Source organism: Aquarana catesbeiana, linkage group LG07, assembly GCF_042186555.1.
Source record: "Aquarana catesbeiana isolate 2022-GZ linkage group LG07, ASM4218655v1, whole genome shotgun sequence".
NCBI classification, from domain to species: domain Eukaryota; kingdom Metazoa; phylum Chordata; class Amphibia; order Anura; family Ranidae; genus Aquarana; species Aquarana catesbeiana.
The window spans coordinates 290100736-290120816 of NC_133330.1; the positions used below are offsets into that span (position 1 = coordinate 290100736).

Genomic DNA, 20081 nt, shown 5'->3' on the forward strand with positions numbered 1-20081 from the left:
AACAATAAAACATTGCAGAATAGAATACAGTAAAAAAGAGCAGAACAATAGAGAGAGAATAGAGAGAGAGAGAACAATAAAACGACAACTATTTTTTTTTTTATTTTATATTTTTGTATGTGTTTTTTTTTTTTTTTACACTTTTTTTTGTAACTAACTTTTATAACTGTAACCGGTTCCAGGTTCGGGTCTCTCAAAATGCGATGGCATCTTGGGAGACCCTGTGAAAGTGTGCCTAGTCTGTGCAATGCTGTACCCTACGCTAATGCTCAACTAGTGAATGGTAGCGTTCAAAACATTCACCAATGCAAAGACCAGGATTGTCAGGACAGGAGGGACAATAATAGTGGGTGTCACGCCTATATCCGCGCTTGCTGCAGACACGACATCTTTTTTGGGGGGGTTCGCTGGGTAGGGGTACTCGGGAGGACATAAAGAAAATGCCTCTCATGCAGCCGACTGCATTTGGTTGGGGATGTGAATGGGGGAAGTACGGGCGCTGCAGAAGCGGTGGGTTCCCAATTAGGATTGGCGAATGCAGCAGGAAGGGCACTATGGGCACGACGGGCCTGTGTTTGTCTTTTTGGTGGCAGAGGGACACTACTTGTGCTTGCCACCTCACCAGCTTGAACTGCACTTATGGAACTCGCCACGTCACCAAGTGTTACTGCAGTGCTGGTTTGACTACGACCGGGGTGTACTAGGCCGCTGGTGCTTGCCAGTTCACCAAAACGCTACAAAAAAAACTGTTAGCGATCGCAGGGATCAGGCCTGACTCTGCGAACGCTGCAGTTATGCGTTTAGTGTTTTGTAAGTGTCAGTGATCGATCGATACTGCACTTGGGTGGGCTGGGCTGGGCCGGGCGGAGGGGCAAAACGCAGGTGCTAGCAGGTATCTGGGCTGATCCCGCTAACACTGCGTTTGTGGGAACCCTAAACTGCTGGGGACGCTAGTATAGATCTGATCAGATCAGATATTGATCCGATCAGATACTATACCACTAAGGGAGGTGTACGGTGCGTGCGTGGGTGTTTGCGGTACTGGCGCTAACCTGACGCTGCCTGGGGCTGGTGCTTGCCAGTTCACCAAAACGCTACCAAGAAAGCTGTTAGCAATCGCAGGGATCAGGCCTGACTCTGTGAACGCTGCAGTTATGCGTTTAGTGTTTTGTAAGTGACAGTGATCGATCGATACTGCACTTGGGTGGGCTGGGCCGGGCGGAGGGGCAAAACGCAGGTGCTAGCAGGTATCTGGGCTGATTCCGCTAACACTGCGTGTTTGGGAACCCTAAACTGCTGGGGACGCTAGTATAGATCTGATCGGATCAGATATTGATCCGTTCAGATACTATACCACTAAGGGAGCTGTACGCTGCGTGCGTGGGTGTTAGCGGTACTGGCGCTAACCTGACGCTGCCTGGGGCTGGTGCTTGCCAGTTCACCAAAACGCTACCAAGAAAACTGTTAGCGATCGCAGGGATCAGGCCTGACTCTGTGAACGCTGCAGTTATGCGTTTAGTGTTTTGTAAGTGACAGTGATCGATCGATACTGCACTTGGGTGGGCTGGGCCGGGCAGAGGGGAAAAACGCAGGTGCTAGTGGGTATCTGGGCTGATCCCGCTAACACTGCGTTTTTGGGAACCCTAAACTGCTGGGGACACTAGTATAGATCTGATCGGATCAGATATTGATCCGTACAGATACTATACCACTAAGGGAGGCGTATGCTGCGTGCGTGGGTGTTAGCGGTACTGGCGCTAATCTGACGCTGCCTGGGGCGACGCATATCACCGCCGAGCGATCAGGGGGCTAAACCTTTATTCGGTAATAAACGGCGGGTGCCCTGACACTATAAAAAATAAACGAACTAACCAGCGTCACCCGTAACGGTTATACGGTGATCAGTGGTGAAAGGGTTAACTAGGGGGCAATCAAGGGGTTAAAACATTTATTAGATAGTATATGGGGGTCCCTGTCACTATAAAACGCTGACGGCGAACCTAAATATTTACCTCCCTAACTAGCGTCACCAGCGACACTAATACAGCGATCAGAAAAATGATCGCTTAGTGACACTGGTGACAGGGGGTGATCAAGGGGTTAAAACTTTATTAGGGGGGGTTAGGGGGGTATCCTAGACCTAAAGGGGGGTAATACTCACTGCCCTAACACTGTAACTGTCACAAACTGACACCATGCAGTAATCAGAAAAAAATAAATAAATAAATACTGCTTGCTGTCAGTTTGTGACAGGGGGGGGTGATCGGGGGGGGATCGGGGGGCGATCGGGGGGGGATCGGGGGTGTAAAGTATGCCTGGCATGTTCTACTGTGTGTGTGTGTATGTTGTGCACTCACATGTCTTCTCTCCTCGGCGCTGGGACGGAAACTGCCAAGCCGAGGAGAGATGACATCACATCCTCTGCCTGTGTGAAACTACACACAGGCAGGGGAGGATTCCGATTGGCTGGGAGCGATCGCGAGGGGGGGGCCACGATCGGATGGTCTCCCCCTCGCCTCCCGACGCTCCCAGTCAAATGCCGACCGCCGCTGGCACCGGGGGGGGGGTCCGATCGGACCCCCCGCCCGCGGGAGGCAGATCACGTATGGGTACGTGATTCTGCCTGCCCGTGCCATTCTGCCGCCGTATATGTGCGTTAGGCGGTCGGCAAGTGGTTAAAGGGGTTGTAAATGTTCATGTTTTTTCACCTTAATGCCTCCTATGCATTAAGGTGAAAAAACATTTGGCGACTGCAGGCCCCCCAGCCCCCCATTTACTTACCTGAGCCCTCGAAAGTCCCGCGTCGAGAACGATGTCGGCCCGGTCTTCTCGGCTGTTCTCGGCTCTTCATTGGATAGATTGATAGCAGCGCAGCCATTGGCTCGCGCTACTGTCAATCAACTCCAATGACGCGAGGGCCAGGGGGGGCGGGGCCATGTCCTGTAGTCGGCGTTTTATGGACAGGGAGAGCGCTTCCCAGAGGAGGTTAGCTGATGCGGAGAGGAGCCAAGCCCCCGAGGGACCCCAGAAGACGTGGATTGGCGCCACTGTGTGCAAAACGAGGTGCACAGTGGAGGTAGGTATGACATGTTTGTTATTAAAAAAAAAAAAAGAAGCTTTACAACCACTTTAAAACATAGAATGCATTAAGGCAAAAAAAGAAACTTTAGCCTTTACAACCACTTTAACTACTTTTTTCTTGCCCCCATGTCACAGAGTATCCGAGCAGCCAATCACCAAGCAACAGCACTGGTACATAGAAGTAAGGGAAGTGGATCAAATCATTCCTGTATCCAAAAGGATAGGTTATTTTTCTTTGTTCCTGATGACCAAAATGAGCAGCAGGAGAGCACAAGGAACGGAAAGTGTAACCTGCTGGTGGAGCCACCATTAATGTGGATCTATTGTTTTATTCTGTATGAGTAAAACACAGGCTCATCTTTAACCACTTCAATACCGGACTATAGAAATATGACATCCGCAGATGGGATCTCCCATCCTGGGCGGGCGTCATATGACGTCCTCGGCTTCTGGCCGGCATAGTGCAGCCGAGGAGCCAATGCACGTGCCCGGTGGCTGCGATGTGCGCCAGGCACCTGCGATCGCTCGTGACAGATCAGGAATGTGGATCTGTGTGTGTAAACACACAGATCCACATCCTGTCAAGGGAGAGAAGACAGATCGTGTGTTCCTAGTATATGGGAACACTGATCGGTCTCCTCCCCCAGTCAGTCCCCTCCCCCCACAGTTAGAATCACTCCCTAGGTAACACATTTAACCCCTTGATCGCCCCTAGTGTTAACTCTTTCCCTGCCAGTGACATTAATACAGTAATCAAAGGCTATTTATAGCACTGATCACTGTCAATGGTCCCAAAATAGTGTCAAAAGTGTCCGATTTGTCTGCCACAATGTCGCAGTCCTTATAAAAATCACAGATCACCGCCATTACTAGTTAAAAAAAACAAAATAATAATAAAAATGCCATAAATCAATAACCTATTTTGTAGGCACTATAACTTTTGTGCAAACCAATCAATATACGCTTTTTGCAACTTTTTTACCAAAAATATGTAGAAGAATACATATCGGCCTAAACTGAGGAACAAAATAGTTTTTTGTTTTTTTTTTTTAAACAAATTTGGGATATTTATTATAGCAAAAAATAAAAAATATTGTGTTTTTTTCAAAATTGTCGCTCTTTTATTGTTTTTAGCGCAAAAAAATAAAAAACGCAGAGATGATCAAATACCACCAAAATAAAGCTCTATTTGTGTGAAAAAAATGTATCAAAATTTCATTTGGGTCAGTGTTGCACGACCTCGTAATTGTCATTCAAAATGTTACAGCGCTGAAAGCTGAAAATTGGTCTGGGCAGGAAGGGGGTGAAAGTGCTTGGTATTGAAGTGGTTAAAGGTAGAGTTGTGGATAACCTTGCTCCCCATTCTATGTTAATATTCTGCCTCAGTGGAGGTTACTCACTGTATCCCTTCTATTTTCTGGGCATATTATTGTGGTATTCGATGCAGAGAATTATAATCTGTCATTCAAAGTACTTATTATTTCAGTCCATTTTTCATCACCCTTCTTTTATTTGTAAATCTCTAAGCACCCTTTAGAACTGAGTTCAGATCTGAAAGCTCACATGTAAGGTTATATATTTCACTAGTAAATTTTTAAAACACCAATGCAAAGGCTTCCTTTTCATGTAAAGACTGTGATCTCCAGATGTAGTTATTTCATGATAAATTCACTTTGAAGCACATATGCTTTTAAGACAAAGTTTGAGAATCCTTTAGCGCAGGAATTTTTTTCTGCACTATTTGTAAATATTGTGTTTAATTGGGATTACTGCCAAATGTAAAATGTTATGTGTTTTGTAAAGGAAATGTTCAGTGGTTTTGTTTCCTTATTGGTCAGAATGTAGCAAAAATTCTATGACTAATTTGCATCACCAAATAATTTTTATATACACTATATACATTTTTAAGTATACATAAGGCTTCTATTTGGTACACTGTTATAACAAAAGAAAACCCCTGTTCTGCTTTTATTAAAGACTGAAAACGTGCAAACGTTTAAAAAATATATTTTTACATTCTTTTGTAAGTTTTGTAAGTTATTCATTCATTTATATTTTTTATAATGCAACAGTATCTGATAAATACACTGTTACATAGATGGCACTGCAGCTGAACACTGCGGCCTGGCAAAGGCAGTGTTCTTCTGCAGGCTGTTGGCTTTAATTTGTATCAATGAAGCCACCAGCCTTTGTATGATCATTATGTCAGAGCCAGTGTTGCCAACCTCTCTAAGTTAAATTTACTGACAGGACGGCAAAAATGTACTGACAGAGACAAATTTTTTGGGTTTGCAGTCCGGAATTCAGTGGGGTTTGGTTCACTGATTCTGGTGCGATTCAAGTGCGAATTTTTACATGAATTCGCACCTAATCATGACACAAAATTGCACAGGACCCTTTTCAGAAATGGATGGTAGCCGCCCCAGACATGTGTGAACCAGCAAGATTGAAAGCCGGTCCGATTCATATGTTGTGCTTGTAGTGAAGAAAGACAGTGGAACTTAGGTTTGGTGCAGTTCACTTGATGGAAGGAGTGGCGAGGGGAGCAGGCAAGGTGTGGGCGGCAGTGGTGGAACAGGCTGAGGCTGGTCAAAGTGGCATGACTGGGGGTCTAAGTAGAAGAGAAGCAACCTACAGCACAAAGAGGAAGATGGAGAACATCAAACATGAGACTCATTAGAGCAGATACTTTCTTGACAAAGCACATCCTTGAAAAATGTGTATTTGCTTACCATGATATGAAGCCAAAGGGAATGCTTCAGGGGGAGTTGCAGCCGGCAGGCAGGCAGGCAGCTGACCTTGTGTTTTGGTGCAGTTAACTTGATCCAAGAAGGGCAGTAGGCAAAGGTGTTGGTGTCAATGGTGGAACAGGCTGAGGCTGCTCAGGAGTGGTGTGACTGGGAAAGTGGGAGTCCAGGGAGAGGAGAACCATCCTACGGCATGAAGAGAGAGAAGGAGAAAACCAAACATGAGACTCAATAGAGCAGATCATTTATTAACAAAGCACACCACAACAATTTGTATATTTGCTTACTGTATGATAGACAGTAAAAAGGAATGCTTCAGGAGAAGTTGCAGCAGGCAGGCGGCATTCTGCTTGTAGGCAGACAGCTGACCTTGTGTTTGGTGCAGTTGTAGTTTACTTGTTCCAACAGGAGGGTGGCAGCAGGTAGGCAAGGCGTTGGGGGCAGTGGTGGCATAGGCCAGTTAAAGCAGATGTGATTGGGAGTCCAAGGAGATCCAACCTAACAGCACAAAGAGGGAGGGAGGGAGGGAGAAGGAGAAAAACCAAACGTGATAGTATAGCTGTGGCTGTCTGTGGCAGTGCTCTACTGCAGTCATTGCTTGCTCTATTTCATTGCATGCATTCATTACTGCCCCCAGTACTGCTCTATTTATTGCATGTATTCATAATTGCCCCAGAGAGAGTAGACTGCTTCATCTATCCATTGATCATTGCATAAATTTATTATTGCCCCAGTAGTACTGCTGCTCCATTGCATGTAATGTATTCTCATTATTTGACCAGGGGTACACTCATTGCTCCATCCATCCATTGACCATTGCTTTAAATAATTACTGCCCCTGGTGGTTCCCCAGCACTAGTAAACTACTCCACTGACTGCCAGCATTGTGTATTATTTAGCCCCAGGGCCTGGCCAGACCAGACTTCTCCACCACATCCATTACATTTTGACCATTGCATGCATTCATTCTTTAATGCCCCACTGCAGTACTGCTGCTCCATTTTTGCATGCGTGTCAAATAAATAAATTGCCATTTGGCAATAATGCCACCAATCCATTCCATCTTCATTTGCTCAAGCTGCCCAGCTCATGTCCAGACCAGCAGAGACTACATGTCCATTTGCAAATTTGCATAAAAAAAATTCACTGTTTTGCACAGTATTTGTAGTTTGCACTTGTACACATCTCAATTTGCAAACTGCCTGAATACATACTGACTTTTGTGGGCACTGCACTGGTGGTGGGCACAGGTGGTCTGGTCCCTGGTGTGCCCACGGTGGCGCCTGGGCAGGCACTGAGAGCAGAGCAAACTGGCGGTCACTGAGCAAGCAGAGCAGGGCAGGCAAGGTGCGTGACTGAGTGAGCAGAGCAGCTTCTTCCATCGGGAGTCCTGCTAGGCAAATGGCAGCTGCCAGGAAATGGCAGGCGGTTTTATGCATGCTGAGCGCCATGCATCATGACGTCATGCAAAATGCCCACTGCGCATGCACAGACCCGACCTGAATGTCATTTTAGCAGCTTCGGCACTGTGCATGCGCAGTGCACAGTTGGCCTAAATTCAAATTTGTTTACAAGTAGCCACAGTTCGTAACCAATATTTAAATGGACAGTTCGTAAATAGGCCTACTACGTTTACAAAATGTCAGTAAATTTATGGTTGGTTGGCAACCCTAGTCAGAGATGATGTTACCTAGTTTCTGAACAGGCTACACGCCATAGGATCTCCACGGTCTGCTGAAGCTACACACCACTGCTAAAAGGTCCAGATATAACTTTATTCCAATAAAGGTCAAGGGAACTATCAAAAGAGTACCAACATATTTTGGGGGTCCAAGACCATTTCCTTCATCAGGCATTGAGACTGAAAACCATATAAATTAAGTAGAAGTGAACTGGATATTTATTGTTTTTTTTCCAGTGTGACTATAAGCAGTATTGTCAGTAGCTGGTTTGGCAGTTGGCGATTGACATTTTTGTAATATTTACTTTCGTAAGTTTTGACTTATACAAAGATTAGATTGTTTGGACCATTCAAATCAAAATCCAGAAATTAAATTTTCACAACAGCAGTTTTTTTTTTCAGTATAAGAGAATGTCAGCAAGTGTTGGTTAGGACTGAAATCCCTTTTACCAGTGGCGGCCGGAGGTAATTTTTGTTTGGGGGGGCGGCAAACCATATTGCCACCGACATCCCAACAATATTCATTCGCTGTTGTAACACCTGGGTGAGCTTATGGCAAAATGTTCTGCACCACGAGCCTACCCTATTTTGAAGCCTATGGCTCTAATCAGGTGCTTCAAAAAAACACCCCCGTCGCTGTAATTCAGGCGCCCAGCGTCCTGAAAGGGGCCGGAAGCATGAATAGGGGGTGACCGCGATGGCTGTGGATAGATTCATGCTATGCATGAATCGATCTATTATAAATATAGGGGGTGGCGTGGATAGAGGGGGCCCCTAATGGACAGGCCGCCACCGCCCTTTACCCATGTCATTTTGCACTTTCACAGAAATTTGTTGTTAAAAGCATGTCTAGCCAAGTTAAACCCGCACATGAATTCAATAGGGCATCTAACTGATTGGAATAGCCTGCAATTACCCTCTTTTCAAGAGACTCGCATAGATTTTACATCAATTACCTTGATTGTGTAAGTAACTAATTCAATACTAAAATGGCAATGTAAAATGTTGTGCATGCTGTTTCCTAAGACCATACATGATTTAAATCAAAACCAGATCACATTTTAGGCTTTATTTATGCAGAAATCTAGAAAAAAAATATTTTTTCATAAATACACTCGGTTAAGGACCCATTTACACCAGGCACGTTGGAACTGCACTGGGTAGCTTTGCAGAGAACAGGTACTGCAGGTACTGCCGGGGACAACTCTGGACTTAAAGTGGTTATAAAGTAAGAAGGTTTTTTATCTTAATGCATTCTATGCATTAAGATAAAAAGTCTCCTGAGTGCAGCAGCCCCCTTTGGCCCCGTTAATGTTTAGCGGCTCCCCATCTCTGTCCAGCGATGTCCACGAGTGTCTTGGGCATCCGGGACTCTCTCTCCTGATTGGTTGAGACACAGTAGCGGCGCCATTGGCACCTGATGCTGTAATTCAAAGTCAGTTAACCAGTCAGGAGAGAGAGGGGGCGGGACCGAACCCCATTTCCATGTCTGAATGGACAAAGGTAGCTGCAGCTCGACTTGGGTGCCCCCATAGCAAGCTGCTTGCTATGGGGGCACTCAACAGAAGGGAGAGGCCAGAAACACAGAAGAGGGACCCAAGAACAGGAGGATTGGGGCTGCTCTGCGCAAATCCACTGAAACAGAGCAGGTAAGTACAGTAAAACCTTGGATTGCGAGCATAATTCGTTCCAGAAGCATGCTTGTAATCCAAAGCACTCTTATATCAAAGCAAATTTTCCCATAAGAAATAATGGAAACTCAAATGATTAGTTCCACAACCATTTATTCATAAGTCCTTCAGTTTATAGTCCATATAAAAAAACATTATAGCAATGTGACCATAATGTAACCATAAAATGTCCATCCACAAATGGCAGCCTCCACAAGGGGATTAGAAGAAAAATCCAGCAGGAGCTACAGAGTATAAAAGAGAAGAGAGGCGCCTCTAAGTGTAACAATATGGTAACATTTAATGAAGGTCCAACATTTAGCAACTCACATGGTTGATGATTAAAACAGGCACATCTAAGTATGCAGGCATTCGGGGCAAAGCTGTCCACCGCACCGCCAGCTCTCACCGCTGTCAGACTGCAATCGTGACCGGGAAGACTACCCTGCAGTAGAGAGTTCTGAAAGTGAGGCTTTAACTGCTCATGGAGCACAGCATGGAAGAGATGACATTGATGTTGGTGAGGAGAATGGTCGGACAGCTTTACCCCGGATGCCTGCATACTTGGATGTGCCTCTTTTACTAATCAACCATGTGAATTGCTAAATGTTTTACCTTCATTAAATGTAACCATATTGCTACACTTATGCCGCGTACACGCGGTCGGATTTTCCAACAACAAATGTTCGATGTGAGCTTTTTGTCGGAAATGTGTAGGCTTCATCGGACATTTTCCATCGGAATGTCCGACAAACAAAATTTGAGATCTGGATCTCAAATTTTCCGACAACAAAATCCGTTCTCGTAAATTCCGATCGGGTGTACACAATCCCGACGCACAAAGTTCCATGCATGCTCTGAATCAATTACGAGAGTGCTTGGTCTGGTAAAACTAGCGTTCGTAATGGAGATAGCACATTCGTCACGCTGCAAATTTTTTAATCTTTTAAATGCAGTGCATTCTCTTCTACTTTATAATGCTAGAATAATTAAGTTGTTTTGCTGCTGATATTCATGCAGAGTTCTGACAACCTGATTTCTTTATTATTTCTCGTGATCTCATGAATATTTTTTTTTTCCCCTTAGATCTCCCTAATAATGTTTAGATTTTTTGTTTATAGTGTTTTTTTTTATTTATTTATTTTTTTTTAATCCAGATCTCCTATTTTTTTTTATTTTTTTATTATAGTGATCTCCATAATTTTTTCTTTCGTTTTGTGTCAAGTTACCACAACACCATTATTATCTTGTATTTTTTAACCTCAGGGAGGTAGGTGTTGGTGTCCCTTGTTAATTTGACATTGTATTTTTGAAATGTACCTGCCTACTCACAAACAAACTGTCCTTTTTGAAGTTAAACACATAGGCAAGTATTTGTGAAAAATAAATAGCCATTTATTATGGGTCATAACAAAATAAAGAGGAAGGCAACAATGGAGAAACTGGTGAAATTTGAGAAGCCTTTGTACTCCAGGGCAGACATCAATTATTTTACAGTCAAAATTGTTGGCCTGAGGAGTCCTTATAATAGTGAGCACAATCCAGTCCAGGACTACAAGAGATCAGGAACAGCAGCAGATGACATATCTGTCCCCAGGCTGTGGTCTTACCACAGCCTGCGTCTTTTGTCAGACCAGACTGAACCCAGGCCATCACTCTCTTGTCTTCCTTCTACGATTGCTTCCAGGCTGTGGCTCTGATGTTGTAGTTGTGTCAGGAGGAGGAGGACCATGGTTGAACTCACAAACGTGGCTTTGGCTTGTGAGTTCGCTTCTCAACCCCTTATTTAGAACTTGTAACATAACTTCCTCACATAAGAGGCGTTGGCCCTCCTCCATTTCCTGTATTTTGCAGGCTGCCATATAGGCATAGTCATCTTGATTATTGGGGGGGGAGTTCTGAGGGCCGCAGTAGCCTTCCAAAATAGGCCAAGTGCTGCCTCCTCCAAGTTAATCCTCTTCCTGGGACTTTTTTTTGGAAGGCTGAGGAGAGGGACCTGGGATTCGGCCAGGCTACTGGGCCCGGCCACCTCCTGGCTGCCACTTACCCCCGCCACCTCCTGGCTGCCACTTTCCACGGCCTCCTCCTGGCTGCTACTTTCCACAGCCTCCTCCTGGCTGAGACTTTCCTGTGTATGAAAAAGGGACATAGTTTTAGTTTTTGGTTCATCAATCACACACAATTTTCAGCTCATGGCTGTTGCAAATTGAATGCTGACCCCAGCATTTTTCATTCTTGTCTCAATCATTTGTGGCTACTACTGTCTATTGATATGTAAAACACTTTGTAAAATCAGAAATTAATGATCAATAATAACATCTAGTTAACATCATTAATTATTTGACTAGAAATATGTTGAACAATGCTATACCTGGCTGAAGCTGGGCTCATCCACTTCTTCCAGGCTGGAAGACCCAGGTTGGATGTTGGAAGCCTCAGCTGAGGTGGAAGGAAGCGTTGAAGGAAGACTGGAGAGTGATGGCCTGGGTTCCCTCTGGTCTGCCAGAAAATGCAGTCTGTCATAGTACCACAGACTGGGGACATATGCTGCTGCTCCCAATCTCATGGAATCCTGGACCTTGTTGTGCTCCCTATTATATGTGCTCCTCATGCCACCAATTGTAGCCTTCAAATAGTTGATGTTTTCCGTGGGGATCTGTGGCTTCACGATTGCCAACAATTGATCCAGCGCTGCCTGCCTCTTTCTTTTATTGTTATAAAAGGGGTGATTTACCTGCCACAGACAGGGCAGCTCCCTGTACATATCAATGAATATGGGGATAAAGTCCTGATCATTCAATAGATCCATTTTCAACCCCTATACAAACCCTAATGTCAGGCTAAACTCTCATAATCTTGTGCCAGTATAGGCCTCAATCTAGAAGCAGTATAGGCCCAAGTTAAAATTGCACCTTCGTTATCACGATAGGCGCTTCCGCTACTCCTTCCTCCGCTCACAGATCGTACGTACTACACACGCGTGTTACGCTTTATATACACTGCGCATGCGTGAAACTCCGCCCGCCCCTGACCTTCTATCTAGTATATTGCCCACCCCTTGTCTTTCGGCGCAGTGGGAGAGCACATGGCAGAGAGACAACAGGTGCATGAAGACAGCAACAGCAACGACAAAAGCCCGAAGCCACAAACGTCCCGATCCCGGAGGATATTTAAGGCCTCAAATATGGCCTTTGTAGAGATGGTGGACATCTTGAAGAGGGCCGATGATGATGGGAAGCATGGATCGTACCCAAACCCAAATGTGAGAAAGGCCAAGATCATGACTAAAGTTGTGAAAAGTCTGCCAAAGAATTTTGGGATACGGTGATCCAAGGATCAACTGAGGAAACGATGGTCAGACCTCAAATTGAGGGAGCAGGATCAGTACAGAAGAATCAAGAGAGTGCTGAAAAAAAGTAAGTATTTTGTCGTGTGTTCCTATTCTTCTTATTACGTTCGTGCTGCTCCATGTGCTTTTCTTTACTGTTGTACAGTTTAAAATGGCAAGTTTCAGGTTCGTGGGCACAGTAATCGTTCATAGTAAACATTGTTTGATCGCCCACTAATATGATGTTTTTTGCAGATGCAGGTTAACTACATTTGCTCATGCCTATTTGTCTTAAAAGAAGTTTAGTACATTGTTGTCTAGATGGGTTTGTAACTAGAATGAAATGCAAACTTGATTCAATGTAAGGAGAGGACACTCAGCAGCTGTTTACACATCTGGACACAGAAGCAATAGTGTGGGACACCAGAACAAACTTTTTAGGGTGTCCCACACAGGTGCTCCAGTGGATACTAGGGGTCTCTACATGTGTGATACTTTAACAAAAAAGGTAAGTATTCCAGCTTTGTAAAGGGAAAAAATCATGTCTTCAGTTTTGAACTCTGCCAAAACAGACAATTGTACGACACTTCCAAGCAACGTTTCATATTCCTATTTCTTGCCTCAAATATCTGTGTGCTAAGTATACCTTTATTTTATTCACATAGGGGAGAAAAGACTCGGCACGTCTGAGGTCACCAGGGAATCCCAACCTCCTAAAGAAGGTGAAATCCAAAAACAACAACCAGAGGATGTGGAGGAAGGAGAGGTTTATGAAGTGGGCGAAATAGTGACCACAACAGGTGAGTGTCTGAGATCACAGCTTCAGGTAATAGATGGATGCCTGCATATTTATAATACATGGTTTATTTTTTATTTTTTAGGTGATGTGGATGTTGTTGAAGAAGAAACACATTTCACAAGTGCAAGTGCACTCATCGGGGAGATCATGGTGTGCAATCAGGATTTACAGAAGATCAAGGAAGACATCAATGATGTTGAAAAAAGACTCAAAAACATCATTAATGTTTTAGGCAGAATCGAAAACACACCAACATTTATCAAATTCTTTCTATTTTTCTAACTTTTCTCCAAAATGTTGAAAGCCAAATTTTGAAGATGCACACAGTGGGGGTTATTTACGAAAGGCAAATCCACTTTGCACTACAAGTGCACTTGGAATTGCAGTCGTTCTAACTCTAAGGGGTAGATCTGAAATAAGTGGAAGCTGTGCTGATTTTATCATCCGATCATGTGCAAGCTAAAATTCTGTTTTTTATTCTCCTTGCATGTCCCCCTCAGATCTACAGCGACTTTACTTCCAAGTGCACTTGCAGTGCAAAGTGGATTTTCCTTTAGTAAATAACCTCCAGTGTGTCAACATCACCAGATATCAAGGCGCGCATTTTGAGGGTGCAACCCCTTCCTTGCAACTAAAGTAGATGAGAGGTAGGGGTTGCATCCCCGAATCATGTCCATTGATCACCCATGATGGGAGCTAGCACATGTTGACATTAGGCATGGGATCAGGAGGGAAATCCCCATTTTGACTCTCAATTTGTGTGCATCTTCAAAATTTGGCTTTCAGAGGGGTGACATCACCCCATCTGATGAAGGCAATATCAACACAATTTGGACATACTAATGTCTGATATTGCCTTCACTTTGTCAAAGTTGAACTTTGTAAGTTCCTGAGTTGTGTATTGTTTTATGGTTTTAAACATGCCTGTTTTAACATAAAAAGGCTATCTGCACTGTCCAAAAAAAATGTTATTACTAAAATATCTTAGTTTGTTCAAAAACCTTTTTCTAAACGAACATGTGAATGTGCACAGAGTAAAACATTTTCTACTCAACAATGTGTGGCTTCTTCTTTCAAGGCTCAATATCATTGTTTGGACTAAGTTGGTGTTTACACTTAAATGGGGGTTATTTACTAAAGGCAAATCCACTTTGCACTTCAAGTGCACTTTCAGTGCAGTTTCATGTGCACTTTTGCAGTGCACTTGGAGTGGAAAGTGGATTTTCCTTCAGTAAATAACTCCCACAGTGCTTTATAATTTGCCACAATCATGCCATTTCCGTGACTGTGCAAAATTCATTCATGGTGCTGAAAATTATGTATATTTTTATCAGTAATGCATTACATACATTAACAACAAAAACAAGGTGTGTGTGTGTAGCAGACCCACAACATAATAATAGTTCGCTGAAGAAGAGATTGTCACCTCATGTATCAAATAAATTACATTTGCACTATTGAAGGAAATGGCCCAAAAGAAAAGCCCATTGGAAAACCTAGGAGACAGGTAAAAGAAACACAAGCAGTAAATCAAAGTAAATCTTATTTCAGTTTAAGTAAAAAATGTATTTTTAAAATGTTTCTTAAACATTTTCTGGCATATCAATGGTCCCCCTACCCGCAAAGTACTTGACATACTTCTGTCTTACTTTGCGGGGGGCAAGCCAGGACGGCCAGCTTTAAGCTTTAAGCGCTGTCAGGGTTTCTTCTTGAAGTCCGGCCTCAGGCCCAACTGAGGCCACATAGTTCATTGAATTTCTCCTTAAATAGTTGTGTAGAATGCAGCATGCAAAGATTATATGGTTAAGTTTATATTCCGTGTTGATTGACGTAAGGAATAGGTGGAACCGGCTGGCCATTATCCCGTTCTCCACCACTCTTCTGGCTCTGGCCAGACGGTAGTTAGCAACCCTCTGGTCCGAGGTGAGGAGTGAGGGTCCTCATGGCTTCAAAACGGTTGGCTGGTCAGAACAAACCAACAGAAAGCACTGAAAAACAGAAAGGCCTGAAAAGAGCGAGCTGAAAATCATAAACGAGCGGACAAGAACGCACTGTGAATCAAATACATACTATAAAATACGCACTGAAAAACAAATGCGAGCTGACTACACACACTGAAAACTAGATACGAACCCACAAGCACAAAATGAAGAGCAGTAACGATCGGAAAAGCACGAGGGTGAAAAGCGCAAATCGGCTCTCACCAAACTTCTACTAACATGAGATTAGCAGAAGGAGCCCAAAGGGTGGCGCACTGGTGGCGCACTGGCTATTGAACTTCCCTTTTCTAGTGCCATCGTACGTGTTGTATGTCACCGCGTTCTTGACGTTCGGAATTTCCGACAAGATTTGTGTGACCGAGTGTATGCAAGACAAGTTTGAGCCAACATCCGTCGGAAAAAATAACACGGATTTTGTTGTCGAAATGTGCGATCGTGTGTACGTGGCATTAGAGGCGCCTCTCTTCTCTTTTATATTCAGTTGTGATATGACACTACTTGTATATCAAGACATCGCTTGTATATCAAGTCAAAATTTATTTTAAAATTTTGCTTGTCTTGCAAAACGCTCTCAAACCAAGTTACTCTTAAATCAAGGTTTTACTGTATAACATGTTTGTTATTTTTATAGAAAAAAACAAAAACAAAACAAGACTACAATCACTTTAACCACTTCGCGCCCGCGATATAGCTGAAAGACGGCTACAGCGCGGACGCTAACTGCCGGGAGGCCGTCCCTGGACGTCCTCCTGTTTACTTCCTTGATGCGCGCTCCCGCGGGCGCGCATCGTGGAAGTTCTGTGCTGGCCGTGTCCCTTGGACACAGCTAGTCACAGATCGCCATAAACGGCCAATCACACCGGCCGTTTACAGTGCGATTGGCAGTGCCAATGAGAGATGAGCTCATATGTAAACATATGAGCTCATCTCTCATCGCCCGCTCTCCCTCCTCAAACAGAGACAGCGTGTGAGGAGGGGGAGCTAATAGCTGCAGCATGTCAGGAAAAAAAAACAAAAAAAAGTGACTTCAGTGCCATCTGTCCCCACTGTCATCTGTCCCCACTGCCATCTGTCCCCACTGCCATCTGTCCCCACTGCCATCTGTCATCAGTGCCACATATTAGTGCCATCTGTCATCAGTGCCACATATTAGTGCCATCTGTCATCGGTGCCACCTGTCAGTGTCACGTGCCATCTGTTATCAGTGTCATGTGTCATCAGTGCCACATCAGTGTCATCAGTGCCATGTATCAGTGCCATCTGTCATCAGTGCCACGTCAGTGTCACATGTCACTGTCCTGGTACTCCAGGGCCTTCAAAAGTGTAATAGGTAGTCAACAAGTTAGATGTGTAATTTATGCTCCTAGAACACGTGATGGTGCTCCCTGCATGTTGGGCCTCTCTATGTGGCCAGGCTGTAAAAAAAGTCCCACACATGTGGTATCGTAATACTCAGGAGGAGTAGCAGAATGTGTTTTGGGGTGTTATTTGTGGTATATATATGCCATGTGAGAGAAATAACCTATTACAATGACAATTTTGTGGGGGAAAAAAAATCTTCATTTTGCAAAGAATTGTGGGGAAAAATGACAACATTAAAAACCTCACCATGCATCTTACTAAATACCTTGGAATGTCTACTTTCAAAAAAGGGGTCATTTGGGGGGTATTTGTACTTTCCTGGCTTGTTTGGGTCGCAAGAAATGAGATAGGCGGTCAGTACATCAGGTGTGATCAATTTTTTATGATTTGCACCACAGCTTGTAGACTCTATAACTTTCACAAAGACCAAATAATATCCCCTAATTTGGGTTATTTTTACCAAAGATATGTAGCAGTATAAATTGAGGCCAAAATTTATGAAGAAAAATTAATAATTTGCAAAATTTTATCACAGAAACTAAGAAAAATTCGTTTTTTTCCGAAATTTTCGGTCTTTTTTCATTTATAGCGCAAAAAATAAAAAACCCAGATGTGATCAAATACCACCAAAAGAAAGCTGTATTTGTATGAAAAAAAGGACAAAAAATTAATTTGGGTACAGTATTACATGACTGAGTAATTGTCATTCAAAGTGTGAGAGCGCTGAAAGCTGAAAATTGGTCTGGGCAGGAGGGGGGTTTAAGTGCCCAGTAAGCAAGTGGTTAAAGACTAAGTTTACCTTTTTTTTTCTAAACTCCAATGTACCAATATAGGATTAATGTACTTCTTTTGTAATAATAAAACCGCTTTCCATTTATTCTACGCACGCTTACCTCACTGTCTTTATGGCTGTTTCAAAACCCTACACAGTTACTTCTGCCTTACTTTCTGGACAGACTTCAGGTCACGACACAGGAAGGAGTTGACCAGTTGAGGGTGGATAATGCAGGGTGTGTGCTAATGAGATCAGCTGGTCAACTCCTTCCTGTGTCATGACCTGAAGTCCGATCAGGAAGTAAGGCAGAACTAATCGAGCAGTGTTTTGGAACAGCCCAGTGGTGTATTTAGGTTTTGTGCTGCCCTAGGCCTGACTGAGCTTGCGCACCCCCTAATTTAAATATGACCCACCCCTTCCTGTCAAGGCCACACCCCTTTCTTTTTAAGATCCGCCCTGTCATCTTCATTGGAGGAGGACAGAGGGACGCTGCGGGAAGAGGACAGAGAGGCATGCGGCATCTTTTCATTTGGGGGGTAAGGGGATATGTGCTAGTTGCTTTGGGAGGGGAGGATCAGACCCCCCCCCCACTAGCACATATCCTCTCCCCTCCCAAAGCACCCAGCACATATCCCCTTACCCCCCTCCTCTCATCCATGTGTGCATCTGTTATCTGCCCCCCTTCCCGGTTACTGTGTCCCCCTCCACTGTAAACTATACACAGACCTCAGCACAGCAGCGCGGCTCTTGCACTGAAGTCGTGTCCCTCCTCTGTGGCTCCTTCTCCTCCTGGCTGTGTACACTAGAACATTGGAGCCGAGAAGGAGGAGGAGCTGAGGAGTGTGTGTGGCTGACAGTGGGGAGAGAAGTGGCGGCTGCTACAGAAAGCCGATCGCCGCTTGTGGGACCCCAGGTGGCAGATGTCCTGGGTGCCCACGCTAGCGCACTCTGGCTGCCAGTTACCGAAGCTCAGTGCCGGAACTTGTTGTGGGCCCTGGGACAGTGGCGTCACTAGGTTTGGTGTCACCTGGAGCTGTAAAAATTGTGTCACCCCCCCTTAATTTTTTGACTGGAGGCCCAGCGTTCGAGCTCATTGTGGTGGTCAACAAGGCCTAGAGGATATCAGGTTAGGCACTTCCTAATGGCTCAGTCCCTGGGAACAGTAATGGATAATGGCCAACAGGCTCTCTTACCAGACCCGGTGAAACCGCAACAGTGATCCCTCCGGCTGGAAGTTCGCTCACTCTGGGTTGCCCAGGCTGACTCTAGTCAGTAGTGTAGCATGTCTGTACCCTGGCAGTGGCTTTATCTTTCACCCCCTCTGGTGGTGCGGGTACAGCGTGGCTCTCTCTTTGGTGGTACGGGAACAGTGTGGCTGGCTCTCTGGTGGTGCGGGTACAGCGTGGCTCTCTGGTGGTGCGGGTACAGCGTGGCTCTCTGGTGGTGCGGGTACAGCATGGCTCTCTGGTGGTGCGGGTACAGCATGGCTCTCTGGTGGTGCGGGTACAGCGTGGCTCTCTGGTGGTGTGGGTACAGCGTGGCTCTCTGATGGTACGGGTACAGCGTGGCTCTCTGGTGGTGCGGGTACAGCGTGGCTCTCTGGTGGTGCTAGTACAGCGTGACTCTCTGGTGGTGCGGGTTATGCGTGGCTCTCTGGTAGTGTGGGTACAGCGTGGTTCTCTGGTGGTGTGGGTACAGCGTGGCTCTCTGGTGGTGCGGGTACAGCGTGGCTCTCTGGTGGTGCGGGTACAGCGTGGCTCTCTGGTGGTGCGGGTACAGCGTGGCTCTCTGGTGGTGCGGGTACAGCGTAGCTCTCTGGTGGTGTGGGTAAAGCGTGGCTCTCTGGTGGTGCGGGTACAGCGTGGCTCTCTGATGGTGCGGGTACAGCGTGGCTCTCTGGTGGTGCGGGTACAGCGTGGCTCTCTGGTGGTGCGGGTAAAGCGTGGCTCTCTGGTGGTGTGGGTACAACGTGGCTCTCTGGTGGTGCGAGTACAGCGTGGCTCCTTCTCTGGCTTCCCCCAGCACAGTACTCTCTTTTTCTCCTCTAACACCCCCCCCAGCAGAGTGCATGCATGCTGGGGGCTGTAGCATGATGTCTGTGGACACACTGGGGCCGTCACTCTTCAGGGACTACTTTTCCCATGATGCCCCCCAGAGTCATCTGATTGGCCCTCTGCTGTGGCTAATTATGGAGTGAGAAACAGCGGTCAGGAAGCTGGGCGGCGGCGTGGTGAAACCAATTAGAGCTGCTCTCTCTCTCTTCTCCCTTCGGGTGACAGAAAGGGGAGGGGGGCAAGCGGGGGAGATACACAGACAGCCCGCATCTCTCCTCTCCCTGTCACAGCGCTGCTGCTCCATTTACCAGAGAACTCGGCAGCAGCAAAGAACTCCCCCGCTCGCCCCCCTCCCCTTTCTGTCAGCCAAAGGGAGAAGAGAGAGAGAGCGGCTCTAATTGGTTTCGCCGTGCCGCCGCCCAGCTTCCTGACCGCTGTTTTCCTCCCCATGATTGGCCACAGCAGAGGACCAATCAGAGAGAGAGAATCACGGCTTTACGGAGGGACAGCTTGACGGCTCTTACTTAAACTACTTTCTGGCCCCCTCCACACCCGGGATGCCACTGCACTGCTAAGCTATACTC

At 45.5% G+C, this 20081-nt stretch overlaps 1 long non-coding RNA gene across 1 annotated transcript; it reads right to left on the minus strand.

The window, feature by feature from the left end:
• Nucleotides 1-5860: 5860 nt before the first annotated feature.
• Nucleotides 5861-19811, minus strand: LOC141102563 (uncharacterized). The gene is made up of 3 exons (XR_012235149.1): nucleotides 18637-19811; nucleotides 6116-6326; nucleotides 5861-6014 (listed from the first exon to the last, which is right to left on the minus strand). It is a non-coding gene; the product is annotated as an uncharacterized lncRNA (long non-coding RNA).
• Between the last annotated feature and the right edge of the window lie 270 nt (nucleotides 19812-20081).